Here is a 21,715-nt window from a genome sequence, read left to right on the forward strand (position 1 = left end):
AAAAGTTGTCAAGGGCACAAAGAGGTTGAATGGCTTATTTACCATAGGTCACACAACTGTTACGTGTCAGAGCTACTTCTTAAATTGAGGACTTCTCTAGCTTGGAGACTGACTATGATACAGTGATATGCCAAGTTCAAATCCTGCTTTTACTCTTATTAAATCTTTAATTTTCTTTGTCTTCCCTCCCTCTAGCATCTTATTCTTTTGGTGGTTTTCCCCTCCATATCTCTACTTCCTTTAAAACTCTCCATAAAACTCTCCTCTTTGCCACAGTAATATTTTCATTGCCAACATTAAATCAGATCTCTTTGAATCTCCAGAACACTTCTGTATTACTCATAATATTCCCCTTAAGGCTCAACATCCTCTTTAGGTTTCTTCCCTTGGATTATTTTTTTTTTATTTCTTCCATATGTACCTTTTATGTTTCCAAGTATTTTTTTCATGCTTCCATTATATCCAGACTTAAAACAGTTTTACATCCTTTTCAAGTCTCAGTTCAAGCTTTTCTTCTTCAGGAAACTAATATTTATTAGATGAAAGTGAGACACACATTATTCCTTCCAAAGCTCTCTGATCTGATCAGTTCTTTTTCCCTTTGGGCAATTCTTTCCAAGTTATATCTTAGTGTGAAGAAAGGAGATGAATGTATATTTAGAATTGGAAGGCACCTTAGAAGTCATTTAATTTACTCCCATTAATCCCCTAAAGAGGATCAGTGACTTCCTCAAGGACACACAAGCAATGAGCAGCAATATAGGATTTGAACCAAGAGTCTCCAATGTATTTTTTCCATTGCACTATACTATTTATAGAACCAACTGTTGTAGTTGGTTTTGTCTTCTTTTTTTATATCAGCATGATATAGATTTTTCATTACTCTGGATGAATGTGACACTTCAGGGGTTGCATGCCCTGAGAAGGTCAGGAAGAAATCTGTGGCTAGGGCTGGCAGTAGCTTCCCTGAGTCATGTAGCCTCCCTCGTTTTTTCGGTCACCATCTTTCTGGTCTCTAAAATAACCTCCATAGGTCCCCCACTTATGATCAAAGGCATGCTCATTTTTTTTCACCAAGCTACCCAGTTTTTCTTTTAATTGCAGGGCAGGTTTTGCTGGGCTGTGGCCTCAATGCATTGCAAAATCACTGTCTGTATTGGCTGGTCCAGAAATGCTAGTTCTTCACTAATGATCATTTTACTGATTACAAGGTGAACAGTAAGCAGATGCAGCTGGGACATATCAGATAACGTCTCCATGCTAATAGAGTTGTGGACACCGATGAGGTAAAAAGGTAGGTATGCAATGACTCTTCTTGGATTTTTTTAACTAGCATGGTATGGACTTTGTTACCCTCAGAGAATAGATCCCAGACTTTCTTATTCATCTTCTTGTTAAAAAATAAAACTGTGGAAGGTCTTCCAGTCACTCATCTTCATGGCTTTAGGAACTTTTATGTAGTTCCCTCAATGATTCAGGTAGACTGAGAAAAGGTTGCCAATCTTCCACCGGCAGGAACTATTTGCTGAACCCATATCTCCAGGCATCACTTTTACGGGCCACAATGCATGGCATCTCCAGACACATGACAGATTCCAAATAGTCACATTCAAGTAGCTTTGGGTTGATATGAAAGTAGAAGGGTACCTAGTGTCATTGTTCCCCCTTCTTCTGTTCCTAGCTCTACTTCTGCAATAGATGCTGCCTCAGCAACTCCTTAGCATGGTCATTGGACTGAAGGTCCAGGAAGGATAAACAGGCCCTGGCAGAAGGCACAACATGCCCAACATGGCACATAATAAAGGATCTACATAGGAAAATCTGCATGGTGAATATTGTCCTGCAGATAGCTCATGAGGATGGGGTTCTGAGATGGGGAGCAGTGAGAATAAAAGTCATGGTGATAGTTAAGACAGAGGATTGCACATTTTAGAATTTGGCCTGTCTGATTTTTGATGTGTATGTACTTACACAGCCTTTCTATCAGCACAGCTGAATTTTCTCTCTCAATTTTATCCTGTTCTTTCTCTGATTTTGATGACCCTTCACGGAGAGTGAACTGCCAATGATGAGCCTGTTAGTCAAGCTAAGGTAGGTATAAAGTACATGACAAAAGTAGATATGGAAGATTTCTTCTGTTGTTCCTTTTTCTTCTAGGTAGTTTGGAACACACTCAATGATGGCACAGACATGACCCTCATTCTTGAGATGCTCCATTTATTTTTGGTAGTGCGGATCTGTTTTGCGCATAATCTTGGTAAACTATTCATTCTTTCCACCAGAGTTAGTATACAACTATGAATACAAAGTGGCTGCTCAAAGTTATGGGTCCCTTCTCTCTTTCAGGAAATCCTCTACAACAAAAATGTTGGAGTCTGCAAACAATATGTCCATTAATTCCCTGATGAAGTCTAAGCACTTCTGCCACATTTCTGACTTCATTTATGTGGTCAGGTCGGAGTGGTAGTCAAAGAGGAAAGCAATGATGTTGAATTTGATGTTAATGATCACTCCTTCCACTACATTATTTTCTACTGCAATCAGAACCAGAAGTCATAGCAGCTCAATTTGGGCTGCACAATCATTACTTTCTGGTCACAAATTTGCAGAATTTCATTCATCTTCTTGGCCACAATTGCATGGGTAATTTCTGATCCCTTGGCTAACATTTCATACTTGACAAGTGATGACCCTCCTTCAAAGCTCTCCTGCTCCCTGCCTTTATTCTCCTCTTCTTTATCATCTAGGAGCCTGGATTTTCAGTCATCCTTTTTCTTGGCTTTGTCCCCTTGCTTCTTTCCTATAATATTTTTGTCTGTGGTGCTCTCTCTTTTTTAAGGAATTTGGAAGCCAACAAGGTATATTTTCCACAATCTGCAGAAATGGAATACAAACCCCAGTTTTCATCATCATCTGAATCCTCAAGAACCCTCATTTTCATCCTCTATCTTCTTAATGAACTTACATCTTTCCCCCAATGGTGCCTCAAACTTTTTCTTCAGGAAACTTGTGACACTGAAACCATCTTCTTCTCATCCTTATGTGAAGAACTTTCTGAGTCACCTCATTTTTGTCAACATTCTCTTCTGCAGACTAGTCAGGGTTCTGCTTATAGTTGGTGGTCATGGCTTCATAATCCTAATTATGGTAATGTCTTCTCATACAAGGCACTCAGAGCCTTTGTATTATTCTTTCTCATCTCTCTGTCTCTCTGTCTCTGTCTGTCTCTCTGTCTCTCTGTCTCTCTCTCTCTCTCTCTCTCTGTCTCTCTCTCTCTCTCTCTCTCTCTCTCTCTCTCTCCTTGTCCTACTATAACTCTTTGAAATAATCTTCCAGATCTTCTAAGAAACAGACCTGCTTTTTCTGGTGTTCTTGGCCTTTCTAAATGCTTTTCTGGGGAGCTCAAATTCCTCAAGACATGTAGTGACATCTTGAATTTTCATGGCATTGTTGATGGGCTGGATAAGGTCGGTCAGCTACTCAAACCTTTTATGCTTGGCACTTCAAACACCGTGCTTGGTGTGCTCCTCCTCCTCACTCAGCAGCAATGGCCATTTGCCATCATTTTCCCCCACTGTATTAGGTGCCAGTTCTTCCCAAGATAGGAAAAATTTGAACTCACTGTCTGAGTCAGTGGTGAAAAATTATGATGTGAAGGTGGGAACTCAGGAGGCAGCTGGCTGAGTAGGACATGGACATGGACCACATCAGGTGGTGGAAGAAGATTCCTTCACATAGACATAAAAATATATAAATCTGTCACTTATTAGCCAAATATCCATAAGAAAGTTATTTACTTATCTGATCTTCAGTTTAACAATCTCTAAAATGGAAATAATAATATCTGTGTTGCTTAACTTTCAGAACTGTATGTGAAAATTAAATGATAAATCAAATATGAAAATATTCTGAACTATAAAGAGACAGCCATATTATTATTGTCTATATGTGGTTTACTTCAAGATAGACCCCATGCCATTTGTATTTATAAAAATCCTCAATAAGGCATTTTTGTATCATTTGTACAGATATATTTAGGGCAGCAATATTTGTGGGAAAAGAACTGGAAACAAAGTGGGTACCTATCATTTGAGGAATGACTGAACAAATTGTGATTCGTGAATATAGTGTAATACTATTGAACCATAAACAAAGATGACTACAAGGAATTCAGAGGATCTTAAGAAGACTTGTATGAACTAAAGCAGAATGAAATAAAAAGAACCCAAAATTTATAAGTTTGTATAGTACATAATACAAAACAGAACAACCATGAAAGACTTAAGTGCTCTAATCAGCACAGTGGCCAAACATAATTTCAAAAGATTGATGAAACATGCCTCTTGAAACTTGCCATAGTGGTCATGAATGAATGAATGAATGAATGAATGAATGAAAATTATTATGTACTGACTCTGTGTCAAGCCTGGTACTGGTCATATCAATGAACCTATTAGAATAGATCGTAAGTGTGAGACGGCAGAAGTAACAGTTGTTTAGCAAAATAATGATAACAGTTCCATGCAAACTTTTGACAGAGAATAGTTTCAACATCCTGATAAGTACTATTAGGTGACTGAACAAATCAGAGCCCAGAACCACACTTTCTTCTGAGATGTATTCCTTTTTCAGGATGACACATTTCAAGTATATACTTTTATAATCAGAGCATCTCTTATCTCAAACTTGAAAGTTGCCAATGAAAAATACATATCTAACACCCCTAAAACTATCCTTTAGATAAAACTATGTCACCAACTATGATAAATGTGAATTAAAAGAAAAAGAGTTTCTGCAGCCAATTGACCCATCTCTTCAAGGCAGTGACAAAATCTGACTTACAGATCTCTGTGGGAAACATGATGCCACTTCATAAGACCTCACTGGGTCAGAAAGTGATTATTGGTGGAAAGAATTATTTTTAGCTAATTGACCAACACATTCGATTGTCATCACCAACCAATCTTTGACATTATGAGCAAGAAGACAGATTTTCATTTGATCCATTATCAAAACAGAGAGATCCATCTCTTTTCTCTAAATCAGCACAGCATTTATGACAGGTACCTTACAATTTAATAGCAGTTTTTATACCATGTTGTGACATGTGTATATATATATATATATATATATATATATATATATATATAAAATTTCTCAAGTATATGTCTTGTTAACTTGTCTTTTTCACTATGTTACTGATAATGGACGCTATTCATTTTGTAGCACTTTGCAGAAAGTTATATATATAAAGAGATACTTAGTGAGCTTTTGTATGATTGCTGTATTAAAGATATCCTTAGGGGTGATAGGTCTTCTTGCCTGAAGTGTCTCTCCACTCCATTCCATCATCCACTCATCTGTCAAACTAATTTTCCAAAGCACAAATCTGAATATGCACAGCCATATTCAAAAAGTACAAAGGCTCTTTATCACCTCCAGGATTAAATCTAAAATCCTGTTTGACATTCAAGAGCCTTCACAATCCAGCCCCCTCCTACCTTTCTAGTCTTACACCCTACTCAACATCCCCAGTCTGCATGATGCCTCCATCAACCCCAAGGTACACTGCACCCCGGTGACACTGGTCTCCTTTTTGTTCTGCCAGCAAGCCACATCATCTTCAGACTCCAGGTATTTTCAGGTTGTCCTTATGCTTGAAACACTCTCCCTCATTATCTCTACCTCGTGACTTCCCTGGCTTTCTTCCTCTGTTACCCCAAATTTGTCCTATATGTATTTAATTTGTACATAGTTGCTTGCAATTATGTCTCCCCCCTTAGACTGTGAGATTCTTGAGAACAGGGACTGTCTTTTTACCTTTTTAAAAAATCTACAGCTTGTAGTTCAGTGTCTGGCACATCAGTATCACTTAATAAATACTTATTGACAGAATTTCTGATGTAAGATTTTGAACTAGAAGTGACCCCAGCACTAAGAACCGCACAATCTTATTTTACAATTGAGGAAAAACAAACCTTTTGATTTAAATCATATTATCAATTGGACCTGAAGAATATAAGGATCATTACTGTGTCTTGGCCCAGACAATCCAAATTTATGACATTTTAGGTTGTTTTAAATGCTATCAGATATATTTAGAGAACACAAGCAAACATATGGAAAATGGAAACATCATCCAGGATTGTCTTGATGATCCCATTTAAGGCCATCCTTGTCACAAGGATCAAGTAGAGAGAATATCCTTGGATACTAATTTTAGAAAAATTTGAAAACTATTTCCATCTTCTCCAGTGCTTTAGTATATAAAGAGTAAATATCAGAAACCACTTAAAGCAAGTTAAAAAAAAGCCATAGTAATCAAAACATTTGCATATTTGGAAATAATTAAACAAATGGAGGCAAAGCAGCATAGTAGTATGCCATAATGAGTAGAAGGGGAGATTTGGATTCAAGAAGATCTGAGTTCAAGTCGTCCCTGTGACACACTCTACTTGGATGACCCTATGGAAGTCACTTAATTTCTGAAGAATACCAGGACATTCTTTAACACTGCTTGCTGCAGATGAAGTGATCATTTGCTCCAGTGGAGGAAATTTTCATACTTGGAATTTCCCATGGAGGTGAAATCATAGACAGTTACCAATTGGATGACTAAATGTACACTTAGAAAGAACAGTAGGGGAAAACTATGGTAAGTGGACATTGCTGCTGAGTGAGGAGGAGGAGCACACTAAGCATGGTGTTTGAGGTGCCAAGCACAAAAGATTTGAGAAGTTGACCAATCCTATCCAGCCCATCAACAATGCCATGAAAATTCCCAAAGGAAAAGCAGAAATCTCCCTCATCCTTCACTTTTATTGCCAGGTAGAAAACCTAAGGGATACAAACAAAAATACATTACAACATAGATGATATTAATATGTGTTTTTTTTAAGTCAACATGCATACTACTGTTTTTATTCAGTCAGGATAACTCAGAGGTTTTAAGCTTCCTGGGGACTTCTACATTTAGTAGTAAAGAAGGCTGCTGTTATATTCCTCATGACTCCTTATCCTTCTCAGGACACTATGATAATCTTATAATATTCACTTTCCTTCCCTTCATCCGCCATTTATCCATTCATTCCTTAAGGATCTATTAACTAAATAGCACTAAAAATCTCCCAAATTATACCAGTGTAATAGCAAACATAGGGACAGCAAAGTGTTTCAGAGGACAGAGAGCAATGGGTCTGGAGTCAAGAAGACCTTAGTTCAAATCTGGCCAAAGACATCTACTAGCTATGTGAATTTGAACAAGTCACTCAACCTCTATTTGCCTTAATCCACTGAAAAAAGGAAATGGAAAATCACTCCAATATCTTTGTCAAGAAATCTCCATGGACAATATGGTCTACAAGGTCACAAAGAGTTGGACATGACTGAATGACTGCACAGCAATGACAACAATGGCAAACATAAATCTTTATTTCTTAACGAAAAAACTCAACATCTCTTTTCATGAGAGTCTTTGAAGCTAATTCCTCTCCTCTCTTAAGCAACATGAAAAAACTCTATAACATGATGGATCTAGTGTTGGGATGAGAATCTGGAAGACCTAATATTGCCTCAGTAACTCAGTAACTGTATAACCACAGGCAAGTCATTTAAACTTTCTGAGTCTCATTCCTCATCAGTAAAAGGAGAGGATTGGATTCAGTGATCTTCAAAGTTTCTTCACCACTGACTCAGACAATGAGTCCAGATTTTTCCTATCTAGGGAGGAGCTGGCACCCACAACAGTAGGGGAAAGAAATGGGTAGGCAGATGTTTATTGCTACCAATGAAAGTGGAAATTAGCTCTTTCAATGATACAGCATATGCACATGTAGGATCATAGGATCAGAGATTCAAATAGAAAAGATTCCTTTGTTCAGGATTTTAGCATTCTGAACTAATTTGAGTCTGCATTAATGCAGAAGTCAAAATATAAAAGTACCCTGTATTTAAAAAGAAAACAAAATGTTTTGTTATTCTTGATAGCAGATACCCTTCTTCTTCAGTGTTAACACTGGAGGAGCTAACCAGTTCCATTTAATAGCAAAAAAGCAACCAGTAGTCTGTGTCTTATTCATGAAACATAAATGAAGATAACATTGATTCAGAAATTCATTTTTCTCCAAACTGAAACTGATTACCCTAGGAAAATATTATGAACAAGGTATCTTTTGAAGTTTCGTCAAAAAGGAAAAGCTGACTTTAGCCAGAAGTCACATAGCAAACACAAAAAGGCAGCTCTGATCACCAGAGGAGAACAGCATTTTGAAGGCTAGTTGAAATAGGCAACACATGTTTACATGCATGGCAAGAAATCTGCTGAACAAAACAATTTTCACAATGCTTTTGGAATGGCTCACAGCCTTAGGGAAATACAAACACACAACGAAGGGTGTGGGAATAAACCAAGAACTGTAATCATGACTACAAGATAGATGATACTGAAAAAGAGAAACTCTGTAAAAAATATTGTAATAGAATCAACTCTGAGCAGCACAAAAATTGGAGTTTCCAAGAAATCAAGCAGGAAAAATCAATAGTTGATTTCATAGTGGAATGGTTCTGCCTTAATCAATCACCAATAAATAGACTGATAGATATAAAATAAATATATCAATCAATCAAATAAACACTTATTGAATGCCTGCTAGTATTATATATCAGACACCAGACTTAACACTGGGGATACAAAAAAAGGCAAAAGTCAGTGTCTGTCCTCAAGGAGCATTTTTTTCCCTTATACTTTTGTGAGGTTACTCCCCTTTTCCCCTTTTCCTCCACTTCTCATAGGATCATAAATTTATAGCAGGAAGTCACATTAGAAGCTATTTTGCATAACCCCATCAGTTTACAGATGAGGCAACCAAGTACTAAGGAAATTAAGTGATCTGGTCAAGTTCATATAGATTATAAATGACACAGCCAGGATATAAACTGAGGGTCTGTGATGCTAACTTTTCCACTGTTCTACCATGCTTCAGGACCTTTTAAATATTCTTTATGATTTTTCCCCACAGACCAAAGTGGCAATAAAATTATGCATGTGCATATTATCCTACTTTATATAATATAAGCTCCTCTGAAATGTATTTTATCTAATATGCAGATATAATGAACTACCAATTGAGGTACATCTGCATCAGATATACAATCTAAACCTTTATTCCAAACTCATTTATCAAAGTAATCATGTTAGCCTTTGTTAGGAAGTAAGAAAACAGTTTACAATCTTCAGTTGCTCGAACAACTTTTATCTTCTGGGAGTGCAAAACAGATCCTCATTTTATGAAAGTAAGGCCAAACCTTTTGTCAAAAGAAATCCGGGAAAATCCAGTCACTTCTCACTTGGAGTTGCCCACTTAATAATAAAAATGCAATGTTAAAATTTAACAGTTTCTCAGCTAAGCAATGAGTCCTAACTGAAATAGTCACCCAGCTTAAAAACAAATGTTGCTCTATGAATTATTTTAAATTTAATTTGATTGAGTTAAGTTCAATTTAATTAAGTAATCAATCGAGTGCCTTCTTTCTGCCATGCACTGAGAGCATACAGAGATAAAACTAAGCAGAGTCTGCCCTCATGGAGCTTAAATCCAAATAAGGAGAAACAACATGTACACAGATAAGTAAATGGTTATAATTTAGTAAATACGAAATACTTTGATATTCTCTGGACAAATCATACCCCCCCACATACACACACATCCCCTCCCACCCTCCACATACACACTCTTTCTCCATGATTTGCAAATTAAAAATCTTAGGGATTCAAAAGGGACCAATGTTTTCTCCAACCAGATTTCTAACTCATTTTAATGTTTTCTTGGTCTAATTTTTCATTTATGGACTTTATATGAATCTATAACTTAGACTATTTCATTTTTATGTTGGATGATATGAAGGTTACCCAAAGAAAAGTTCTAACTCCCTTGTTTAATTTGCTTTTAATGGTTGCAAATGGTTCTCTGAATTTTGACCAGTTGAAAGAGAGTGGGCAAATTGCTGCATTCTTAGAATTTAGGGCAGAGATCTTATTTTAATACATTCTATTTCTGAAAAAAAAAATTTAATGAGACTTCTTGATAAATATGCAATCAAATTTCCTCTGGGTCATATATCAGCTACAAAGAGTCATAATTCCCCAGACTTTAATAAATCTAAGCTTTTTCAAATCTTCTATGAAATTATTTTTTGAGGTCTAATATATATATCAGATACTCCTCATAAACCCTATCTATGTGTTTTTGTAAGAATGTAAATATATACTATGAATCTTTCATATGTTTTCACTGGTAGCAAACTATTGTTGGCTTTAACAGAATTTTGTCCATCTAAATCACATAATACCTCCTTCCAAATAACATTTTATAGTTGTCCATAACATAAGAGTAATAACAGCTCACATTTTTAAATGACATCGAATGGAAATGATCTCATTTGGTCCCCTCAAAATCTTATGAGGTAAGACAAGTATGCTTACCTAAATTTTACAGACAGTTTCATAGGTTTTCCAAGAGGCTAAGTAATGAATCAAAGATCATACCTGATAAATAGGAAGGCCAGTACTTAGAATTAGGCTTTCTGTTGCAAATCCAGTGTTCCTTCTCCTATTCCACCAAAGACTTTCTGTTGCAAATCCAATGTTCCTTCTCCTATTCCACCAAAGGCTGTAGATGGTACAGACTACACAATGATTTAATTATCAAGTCTTTCTTAGTAGAATAAAATGATAAAATATTAAGGCTCTTTCTTAGTGGTCACTTTAAGTATATATCCTTGCCCTAAGAATGTGTGCTTTTTCCCATAACACCTAACAAAATCATATTGGAAGTTTATTAATAGGTTTGTAATAAATGCATGCTTCTTCCAAATCCATATTTTCACAAGGGAATACCTCTTTATCACCTGAAATACAACTTATTTCCACTTTCTCTTCTAGGTGGCAGGAAAGAGCTGTATGTTTTCATATTATTTACCCAAAGGAAGTAAACTGAGACTCTATGGAAAAGGTATTTTCAAGAAGGACCAACCCATAGTGGGAAAAAGAAAGGATTCTTTTGAGTTCACCCCTTAACACCATTGCTATTTGGTGTATTTCAGTAACATGATGAATACCTTTTCCAAAAGGTACCACATATTAGCCACCACAGCATCAACAAGTGAATGTCAGGTGCCATAGAGAAAAACATCATAAAAACAGCATGGCACCTGTTCTCAATAGTTTAGCTTATCTAATACGAAGAATAATGAACATGCCTCCTGATATGCTACTTTTTTTCTTTATGGCAATAAAGCTTAACAAACACAAAGATTTTTTATTTCCTATTCAGTTAGTCGGGGTTTATTTAGGTGTATCCTGGAATTTAATATATGCATAGCAACATGGCAGAGCGACAGCTGAGCAAGTATTTCTAAATTATATTTTCAAAACAAATATAATATTTATTCAGTTTTCCTCATTCTTATTCTTTCAGTGCTTACAGAAAGAATTCTAAAATGCTTTGTTATTGCTCTTCCTCTCCAAAATTATTTTGTAATTTTACATATTTTGTGTACATTTGCAATTCTCTTATGTTTATACATTCCCTCTCTTACTTTGTTCAGAATAGAATGTAAACTCCTTATGGGCAAGTCCAATTTTGCTTTAGTCAGAGCACCATAATCTTAGTTTCCTGAAGACATAGTTGACAAAATGATTTTTTAGGTCTTTCCAGTATTCAATAAATTCCAGTGAGTCTCTACTATTTTTTTCTCATCTCAAATCCAAGGATGAATATCTATTTGAAAATAAAAATCCTCTTTTTTTTTATTCTGTCATCCAATCAAACTTGTTTAAATGCTGTTCCTCACATGAAGCATTATATCTTTTGGCTTTTTGGCTTTATCCAAGCTGTTTCCATATCTTGAATGTATTCCCTCCTCATCTGTACCTCTTAAAACCTCAATTTCCCACAAAATTAAACTCAAATGCTCAAGCCCTTCTTCATCCACTAATATATAGTGCTAGGGCTCCCTCTCCCCATTAACACTTAAAATATATGCTTGATATTGTAAGATGCATGATACATAACACATTTATAAATATATCATATGCAATATATATATATAATGTACTTAATAATATTCTAATGTAAACGTAGTCTTCCTTGATAGAGTATAATTTCCTTGAGGGCAGGAGCCTTTTCATTTTCTTCTTTTTTCTCAATTATTCCTAGCACAGTGCCTAGTATGCAGTAGACGGTAAGTGCCTGTTAACTAATAGACAAGAGGACCATTTTCATGATGTTGCTGATGGCATTCATGCTTTGGGTAAGGGTTGAACTAAAGAATATCTGAGGTCTCTTTCAACTCTAAGATACTAAGATTCTATGCAGTGCAACATTTGCCATCGTTGGGGATTGGAATGGGGACAAATAATCTGCTTAATAGAGAATTAACACATTCATAGGTAGTCAATTTGAAAAAAATTAAAACAAAAATAACAAAAGTTCTACTTAATAATACAGAACAAAGCCTAAGAACAGTTGGAGGAAAGGTTTATTGAACTCTCAGTATCATTCTTTTTCTCAAAGGTAAAAAAAGAAACAAAGTATTCTTGTAGAACGACCAAAGTCTAGAAGTTCTATGAAGGCACTGACAGCATTCGTTTTTTAAAGTTTGAAAAGCCAATGACATGTAGGATACAAACAATGAAAGTTCTAGAAACAAACAAATAACTGTTTAGTAATGTTTGAGGCTGAACAATCTCACCGATATGGAGAGAAATGTGGCCAACTGGCCCATAAAGTCTTGCTCTTGGCCAAATATTTTTTTCCAAGCATTCATATCGAAAGGCAAAATGCAGTTATTGGGAAAATGGCTAACTTTTGTAAAAATAAAACTTATCAACAAAATTTTAAAAATATATAACAGTGCAACCATGCAACTTTGCAGGGCAAATGTGACTTTGTTTCTTGACATTTACCTTCAAAAGGTAAAATATTATTTCAAAACATGATCATTTCTTTTAAAAACCCATTAGTTATCTATTGGGGAGGCTACATGGTACAATAAATAGAGTGCTAAGCCTGTAGTCAGGAAGACCTGAGTTCAATTCTAGTCTCAGACACCTAAAAGCTGTAAGAATAATTGTAAAATGCTTAGCAGTGTCTAGCACATAGTATGTGCTATATAAATGCTAGTGATTGTTACTATTGTGTATGGTTTTATCTAAACTGTATTTTAAATGTGAAAAAAATAAATATGCCTGTCTTGTACCCTATCAGGAGGCATGTGTCTCATCATCAGTTCTCTGGAATCATGGATTGTTATATTGATCATAATTCTGGTAACTTTAAAAGTTGCACATTTGCAATGTTGCTGTTTTGTACAGATAAGCTCTTAGTTCTGATAATTTTATCCTTCATCAGTACATAAAAGTCTTTAAATTGTTAATTATTAGACTATTAATATTATAGTAACAAATTGTTCTTTTTTTTGGTTCTGGTCACCTCACCTTGTTTCATAAGAGTCTTTCCATGTCCATTTAAAATCATCCATTTCTTATTTTTTATAGCATATTAGTATTCTATCATAATCACATACCAAAATTTATTCAGGCAGTTATTTCTCAAATGATTGGCATCCCTTTAATTTTCAATTTGTTGCTGTTTCCTTGCCACAACAAAAAGAGTTTATGTGTATATGTGTGTATATGTGTATGTATGTACACATAGGACCTTTTATGAATTTTTCTATCTCTTTTGAATACAGATTTAGTAATGGTATAGTTGGGTCAAAGGAAATTAACTATTAAGTAACATTTGTATATAATTCCAAAATGCTCTCCAGAAAGGTTGACCCTATTCACAAGTCTGCCAACAGGGCATAAAAATGTCTGTATTCCCATGATCCCTCAAACATTTATACTTTTCCATTTTTTGGTTATTTTTGCCAATATGATGGGTGTGAGGTAAAATTTCAGAATTTCTTTAATTTGAATTTCTCTAATTGATAGTGACGCCATATTAAAAAATATGACTATAGATGATTGGGCTTTCTTCATTTGAGAACTTCTTTTTCATATTCTGATATCATATATCAGTTGGGAAATTGCTCTTATTCTCAGAAATTTGTATCAGTTTCTTATAAATCTTCGTAAGACATTTTTCAGAGAAAATTGCCTCAAAATATATTTCCTGCCATGAATCATTTCCCTTTGATTTTTAATTTTATTGGATTTGATTTGCAAAAACTTTCTTAATGTTAGATAATCAAAATTATACATTTTATCTTCTATGATCCTCTTTATTACTTATTTGGTCATTAACTTTTTTTTTCAGAGATCAGACGGGATTTTTTATCTGTTTCACTATAATTCCTTTATGATGTGATCTTTAATACTAAGGTCGCCTGAACATTAAGGTCATCTGAAGCTTAACTTGGTATAAGAAGTTCATATATGTATATGTACATATTATGTACATATTTATGTGTACATATATACCTATGTATAAATCAATGTGAATGTATTTTCTTTGGTAGTTCAGAGAAGACCAAACAGTAGTACCTTTATGGGTAGCTAAATTAGTATTGTTAAAAAAAATCATACATATTTATGTATAGATATGTGTGTGTACGTATACATACATATATATATGTATATATATTTACATGTATATGTGATTTTTTTATTATTTTATTTTCTTATTAAAGGGGCCATCCCTTGAGTAACTTGAAGAAACACATTCATTGAATGAGTGTATCTCATTCAAAGTGAGAATGTGATAAGACTGAAAGGGGCAAGGTCTCACATTGTATCCTGGGCCATCTCCAGTCATCCTGATGAATCAATTTACTAAGCAAAACTGAATTTGAAGGCCGAAAACCTGGGTTCAAATCCTATCTCTTTCATTTACTAGCTGTGTGACCTTAGGCAAGCCTCTTTCTGTGCTTCAATTTCTTCAATTGTAATTTTGGCATAGAGGCATTTTTAAGGTCTCTTTGAAATTTAATATTTGAATTGATTTAATGAGAATTAATTTCAAAAGAGAAAAATATTTTTAATTTCCTAGAAATATGCTTGTATTCGAGATGATAATATTGAGACATTAAAATCAAGTTGAAAATCTCCCCATATTGCGAATTACATATGGGTATCCCCAAAAGAAATTTGGATAGTCCAACATATGGAAAATCTGTTTGGCATTAAATATGTGTGTTCCTAAATATTATCACTACACATTTTATATCCTGCAAGTCACTAAAAAGATAAGGGTCATAAAAGTCATAGTAATCTAAAATTATACAATCATATACATGCACAAATATTTGCTTGTTGCTTCTTTTAAATCTTGCTAATTTTGTGACTTATTGAACAAATTAAAGAAGATTTATTCCATTTTGGAAAGTGTGAGATGAATAGCAACTTTCCATTGTATTTGACTTGAATTTTTTAGTCAAACTATGGATTCAATAGCCTATAGAAAAAAATAATATTCCACTTAATTAGAAAATGCAATAAATTTAACTATATGTAAATGTGTTCACACTTTTGTTCTCTTCCTATAAATAAATGCACAGAGAAGTATAAACAATGAAAGGATTACCTAAAACTATGCAGTTGTATATTAAATAGAAAATATGAAAACATTGCTTTATATGTTATATTACTATTTTAAATCTTATAAATCCAGTGATATAACTCAAAACGGATAACAGAGGGGAAATGTCTAGACATTATATTAAATCTGACAGACCAGCTTTATTCTGGGCTCTTGGACTTTCAAAACAATTTACTCTTCAAATTTAAAGGATTTCCATTTTTTTTCTCTTTTCACTAATGAAAGTAATTTCAACTAGAGTTTACAAATAGCAATTACAGAATTTTTTTCTGAAGTTTTTTGCAGCTTAAAACAACAACAAAAGGAAAATTTTGGCTTGCTATGCAAGTACTAAGTACATTTTGTACAACTTATTCTTACTTTACCATGACAATATATAATTTCCATATCAAAGGTTTGCTGAAAATGATCATGATGTGTATAGGTGTGGCTAAAAAGGCCAATGGAAAAATAAAAATGCTTTCTGTTTTTCATTGTCTTATGCCGAAACAGACCAAAGAGTCAATATTCTCTTAACGACCACATTAATTTTTTTGCCACCAGACCGAATGAAACTGATAGGTTTGAAGATTATTACATGCAGCAGTTGAACTCAGATAGATGAAGACAGAGGTCATGATTGAATGCATTTTCTTCTCTTCAAGTTTCTTTGACTACTATGTGGTTAGCTCATAAAGCTTATGACAGGTCAGTAGCCTGAATTAACAGATGACATTCATGTTTACCCATAAGCGCTGGAAATTCTCCATCACCAGCAACAGATAAAAGTAAGGACAAAAAACTTAGGGATCTGGAAACCATCACAAATGTATTCAGATATCTTGAAAATGATGAGATATGCTGGTCTAGGTGCACTCAAGGCTTTTATAAGCAACTGAAAGATCTTTCTAGGGCCTTGCTAAACAAATTGATAATATTGGTGATGTCTATATGCTCAACCAATTGTTTCGCTGTGAATGAAGTCTGCCATGACTTGATGCCCACATCAAACTCTCTCTCTCTCTCTCTCTCTCTCTCTCTCTCTCTCTCTCTCTCTCTCGCTCACTCTCTCTATATACTGTACTATGTGTTAATACAATTAATAAAAAAGATATTACCAGCCCCCAAGGAGTTTACAATGTAGAGGATTATATACATAATTATTTTAAAATTAAGATTGTATAATCTAAAGCATCTATATGCATGTACATATATACATACACATATGCATGCATACATATATGCCTGAATTCAAACTCTAAGAAATAATAATTTCAGCCTCTTCGTCTAAGTCTCTGATTCTGTCTGAGGATCCTCACCTTTATGATAAGCTTTTTGATTCCTTGTAAGCTAGGGACAGAAATAGCTCATTGTAATTCAACATTCTCTTTTCCATCTTTCTTACTATTTCTCTCTCTTTTCTTCTTATTGTTCTAACTCCCCTCCTCCCTAGGGAAACAATGAATTCTATCAGGTCCCTAGGGTACTATGGTGCTGGCCTTACAAAGTGAGCAATATTTATTTGTCAGATTGACATGTCATTTTGGAATGGGATGAAATGGCCTGAAATCCATGCATCAATTTTTTTTGCATGTTTGTGCATGCACACACACACACACACACACACATACACACACATACACACACACACAGCAACTTCCCTGTTCCATTACAACAACTGAAATTCTCAATGAATATTATTAACTCTGTCCGCCTATGACTAAATAATAGCCTAGTCATCTAAAAAGTGGCAGTGTGCTATAGTGTGCTACAGATCAAGGTACTTAAAATCAGTGGTCCTGATTTAAAATTTCTATTTTTCTGTCTAGTACTTATGTGGTTTCAGACAGATCCCTATGCTTCCCTGAGTCTCAGTTGCCTAATCTGAATAATTATGGCATTTCGTTAAAATGGTCTCTAAGGTACCTTCCACCTTTAGAGGTTATTAATTCTAACTCAACCATTTTATATCTGTGAATCCTCAGGTATGTCACAAATTCTGTAAGTCTCAGGATAACATATGTTGTCACACTCTCCCAGTCACAGCAGAATACCATCGAAAAGTCAGATGATCGAGATTTCAATGTAGGTACTGCTACTTCCTTTCTGTTTGAGTTAGATGAAGTCATCTACCATCTCTGGTCTTCAGTTACTCATCTCTAGAATGAGGAGATAGGTCTAGATGACCCTTAAGATGCCTTCCAGTTCAAAATCTGTGATCTATGTTCTGTGGAACAATAACAATTTCTCCAACAACTTTAGAGTGTCTGTGGGGAGGTGAATAGCTGTGAAAATGCTTAAACTGTAATGTTTTATAAGATTTAAGCTAATTTGATATAAAGAATCAATGCCCCTCTTTTTAATAATTTTATTACAACAAAGAAGTGACTTAGAAATCAAAAGCATAGGTCTCCTTATGGTTGAAAGAAAAGGTAGATCTATTTGCCTTTCAATATGGGTGACAAGGATAACCTGCTCTTTGATTAATGTGTACAACACTGTTCATGAGGCTCACCCTATCGTTCTAATACATTGCATCACAAACAATATAAGACTTTTATTGGATGTGACAACCCATTACTGATCTTAGATATTGATAGATATGTCACACTTTTCAAAATTGATCTCTAGTTTACTGGTAAAATCTGTATTCTTACCACCACGTGTTTGACCACCTGCTGTCAACCAGCATTAAAAAAGACTATTTTCACATGCAGGTGATATCAATTCTCAAGCAACTAGCCTTGAAAAAGTTAGATACTTTTTGATTCTAAGATCACATTTTTAAAGACTTTATCAACTGTCAACATTTGATGAGACACCTACGTGCTTTTGATAAACTTTTCCGGAAGCTGATTGTGCTATTGATGACAAAGCTGAATTTCTCAACCATTGGCTATAGCTGGCCATCATTCAAAATGTTTTTTTAATCTATTAGCTTCATTCAGCACTTGGAATTTGCTTCTTTTTCATTTGTAAATAGGAAGTAACAGTTTTCATCTGCTGATATATCAGTGAAGTTAAAATTAGCTTCTTAAAGTTTTATAAAGTCTAAATATGAATTATACTACAAACAACATGTGATTATCAACATAATATGAGTTCCTTATGGTTACACAAGACTATGCATACCTTTTCTCATTTGATCTTCCCAAAAATCTTGTGGGGGTAGACAGCAACATCTATATCTGTAGATATGCACAGGTGTGTATATTGTTTTTGTCATTCAGTTATTTCAGTCTTGTCTGGCTCTTGGTGACCTTGCTTGGGATTTTCTTGGCAAAGATACTAGAGTGGTTTGTATTTCCTTCTCCAGTTCATTTTATAGATGAGGAAGCTGAGGCAAATAGGGGTAAGTCACTTGCCCAGGGACACTCAGCTAGGAAGTGTCTGAACTTAGGAAGATTAGGAGCCAGGCCCTCCATCTGCTTTGCCACCTAGATGTATATACACATACATATGCAAATATGTGTGTATATGTACGTATGTATATGTGTATATATGCATATATGTATATATATGTATATATAGCTATTTTTACAAATGAAGTAATGAGAAGTTAATGGCTTCCCAAAGATCACACAGCTACAGAATAAGTGATAAAACAAATTCTATTACACCATGTTGTCTTTATCTCTATTTGATTAAGAATCTTTGAAAGTTATACTCTAGCCAATCTTCCGACAGATTATGATCATAGCTATTTGGTACACTGACTTTTTGCTCACCACTGTTAAGTCTACTAACCAATGCTTGGTGACAAAAAAAAAGATTACAATTCCTTTGAACAAGGAATATGTACTTTGTAGTGCTAAAATAAAGAAGTCATTATATGTCTCATGTATTTGATATATATGTCATATACATTAAATATCATACATGCCTTGTATGGTAAAAATATGCCCAAAATGATGAGTTTATTGAATATAAAACATAAATTTTCCCAACTGTAAAATTAAGGGGTTGAACCAGATGGTCTCTGATCCTCTTATGTTGGACACTATGACACAAGTGAAAAGTACAATCTCAAAATGTCTCCAAATGTGATCTTATCACAAAAACAACAACAACAACAACAAAAACCCTCAACTATTATTTCAAATATAATACTTGTTTTGGGGGTTTTGACTTAACAAAAATATCTGGTTAAATGTAATAACATTTTTCATATTTCTGACTCATACAACCCTTTTACTGTATCGTTCAACCTAGGACACTAGGGCATTGACACCAACTTCCCTTACATGTATACAGTTCACAAAGTAATAAAAATGATGATTATAATGATAATAATATTCAAACAGTGCTTAAGTTTTACAAAGTAACAAAATATTACTTCATTTTATCCCCACAACTACCCTGTGAGGTAGAAGCTATTATTATCCTCATTTATTCCAATAAGGAAATTGAGGCAAAAAGAGGGTGAGTGAATTGCTCAGTGTCATACAGCTAATATCTAAATCAGGATTTGAATTCCTGCCATATCCAGAAATCTATAACCCATCTAGTTGCCTCTAAAATATCAAGGAAAAAAAAATTATTTATAGGTGGAAGAAAGCACTAATAGACTTATTAGGGCTGTGGAAAATGTTGTTACTCTCTCTTTAGGAACTCTTCCCCAGTGATCTATATTGCCTCATTAAATTACAGTCATGAATTAGGTAGGACTCCAAACTGGCAGGCTTCCTGAGCAGCATTAATTCCAATGTAGCTCTACCCAAGTACTCAGATGCCTGTAGCTTCCTGTTGCCCTCAGTGGGTATTGGCAGTCACTTCTGTTGCTCATCAATTCTTCACTGATATTCTGCCTGTGCTTCTGCATAGATATCAGCAGGTCATATCATTTAGAGTTTTTTTTTTTTCTCAGAGAGATTTACTAATTTTATTTATTAACTCATATATAAACTTTCACAATTTTTCATAGTGCTTTCCTTATAATAACCATATGGAATAGAAAATGTAAGAATTAGCCTTTCCATTTTAAAGATGAGAAGTATGAAACTCTGAGAGGTTTAGTGACTTTTCTGAGGTACCATAGCTAATGAGTTTCCGAGGGTGGAACTGAACCTGTGTCTCTTGAGCAATGTTTTGTAAATAGGAAAAAAATTCACTTTCAGAGAAGGTACCTGTCTCAGTAGGACATAAAGGGATATTTTCTGAATTTCCCCATAATAGTGACCTTTAACCCAAATTCCTGGTACAGATTAAATTCCTTAGACTACATTTCTTTCCCCATAATTATTCCCCATTAATTCCCCATATTAATTAGTTAATTAATTATTCCCCATTAATTCCCCATATTAATTCCCCATTCAATCAATAAAAACACTTATTAAGTGTTTATTTTATGCAGGTGTTGTACTATGAACTACGGATACAAAAAGAAGCAAAAATCATTCCCTGCCTTCAAGGAGCTTTCAATCTAATTAGGGAAAAAAACACAAACAAATATACACCAAAAGCTATATACAGGATAAATAAGAAATTATTAACAGAGGGATTAGAAAGGGCTTCCTGTAGAAGATGAGTTTGTAGCTGGGACTTAAAGAAAGTCAGTCAACAGAGACAAGAATGAGAGCCTTCTAAGGCATATAGGACAACCTGAGAAAATGTCCACTCCATAAAGACGAAGTGTATTATTTGTGTAGTAACAAGGATGATTTTGGCACTGGATTGAAGAGTACAGTTTGAGGAGTAAGTAGTAAGAAGACTAGAAAGGTATAAGGAGAATGGCTTATGAAGGGCTTTAAGAAACAAGCAGAGGATTTTATATTTGATCCTAGAGGTGATAGGAAACCAGCAGAGTTTATGAAGTGGAGGGGTGTCATGGTTGGATTTACAGGAAAATAGCTTTGATGGTTGGAGGATGGATTGGAGAGGGGAGAGACCTGAGGCAGGCAGACCAATCAGTAGTCTATACCAATAATCCGGGCATGAAGTAATGAGGGTCCATACCTGAGAGTGGCAGTGTCAGAAGAGAAAAAAGGGACATATTTAAGCTATATTGCAATGATAATGTTGATAGACCTTGACAAAAGATTGAATGTGGGGGATTAGAGATGGTAAGGAGTTGAAAATGACTTGAAGTTTGTGAGCCTGAGGGATTGGGAAAATAATGTTGCCCTTTATAGCAG

The 21,715-nt window shown here is 34.7% G+C and overlaps 1 pseudogene; it reads right to left on the minus strand.

The window, feature by feature from the left end:
• Positions 1–945: 945 nt before the first annotated feature.
• Positions 946–3,641, minus strand: LOC140512081 (eukaryotic translation initiation factor 3 subunit C pseudogene; annotated as a pseudogene).
• Between the last annotated feature and the right edge of the window lie 18,074 nt (positions 3,642–21,715).

The sequence above is a fragment of the Notamacropus eugenii genome, chromosome 6, assembly GCF_028372415.1.
Source record: "Notamacropus eugenii isolate mMacEug1 chromosome 6, mMacEug1.pri_v2, whole genome shotgun sequence".
In the NCBI taxonomy this organism is placed as follows: Eukaryota; Metazoa; Chordata; class Mammalia; order Diprotodontia; family Macropodidae; genus Notamacropus; species Notamacropus eugenii.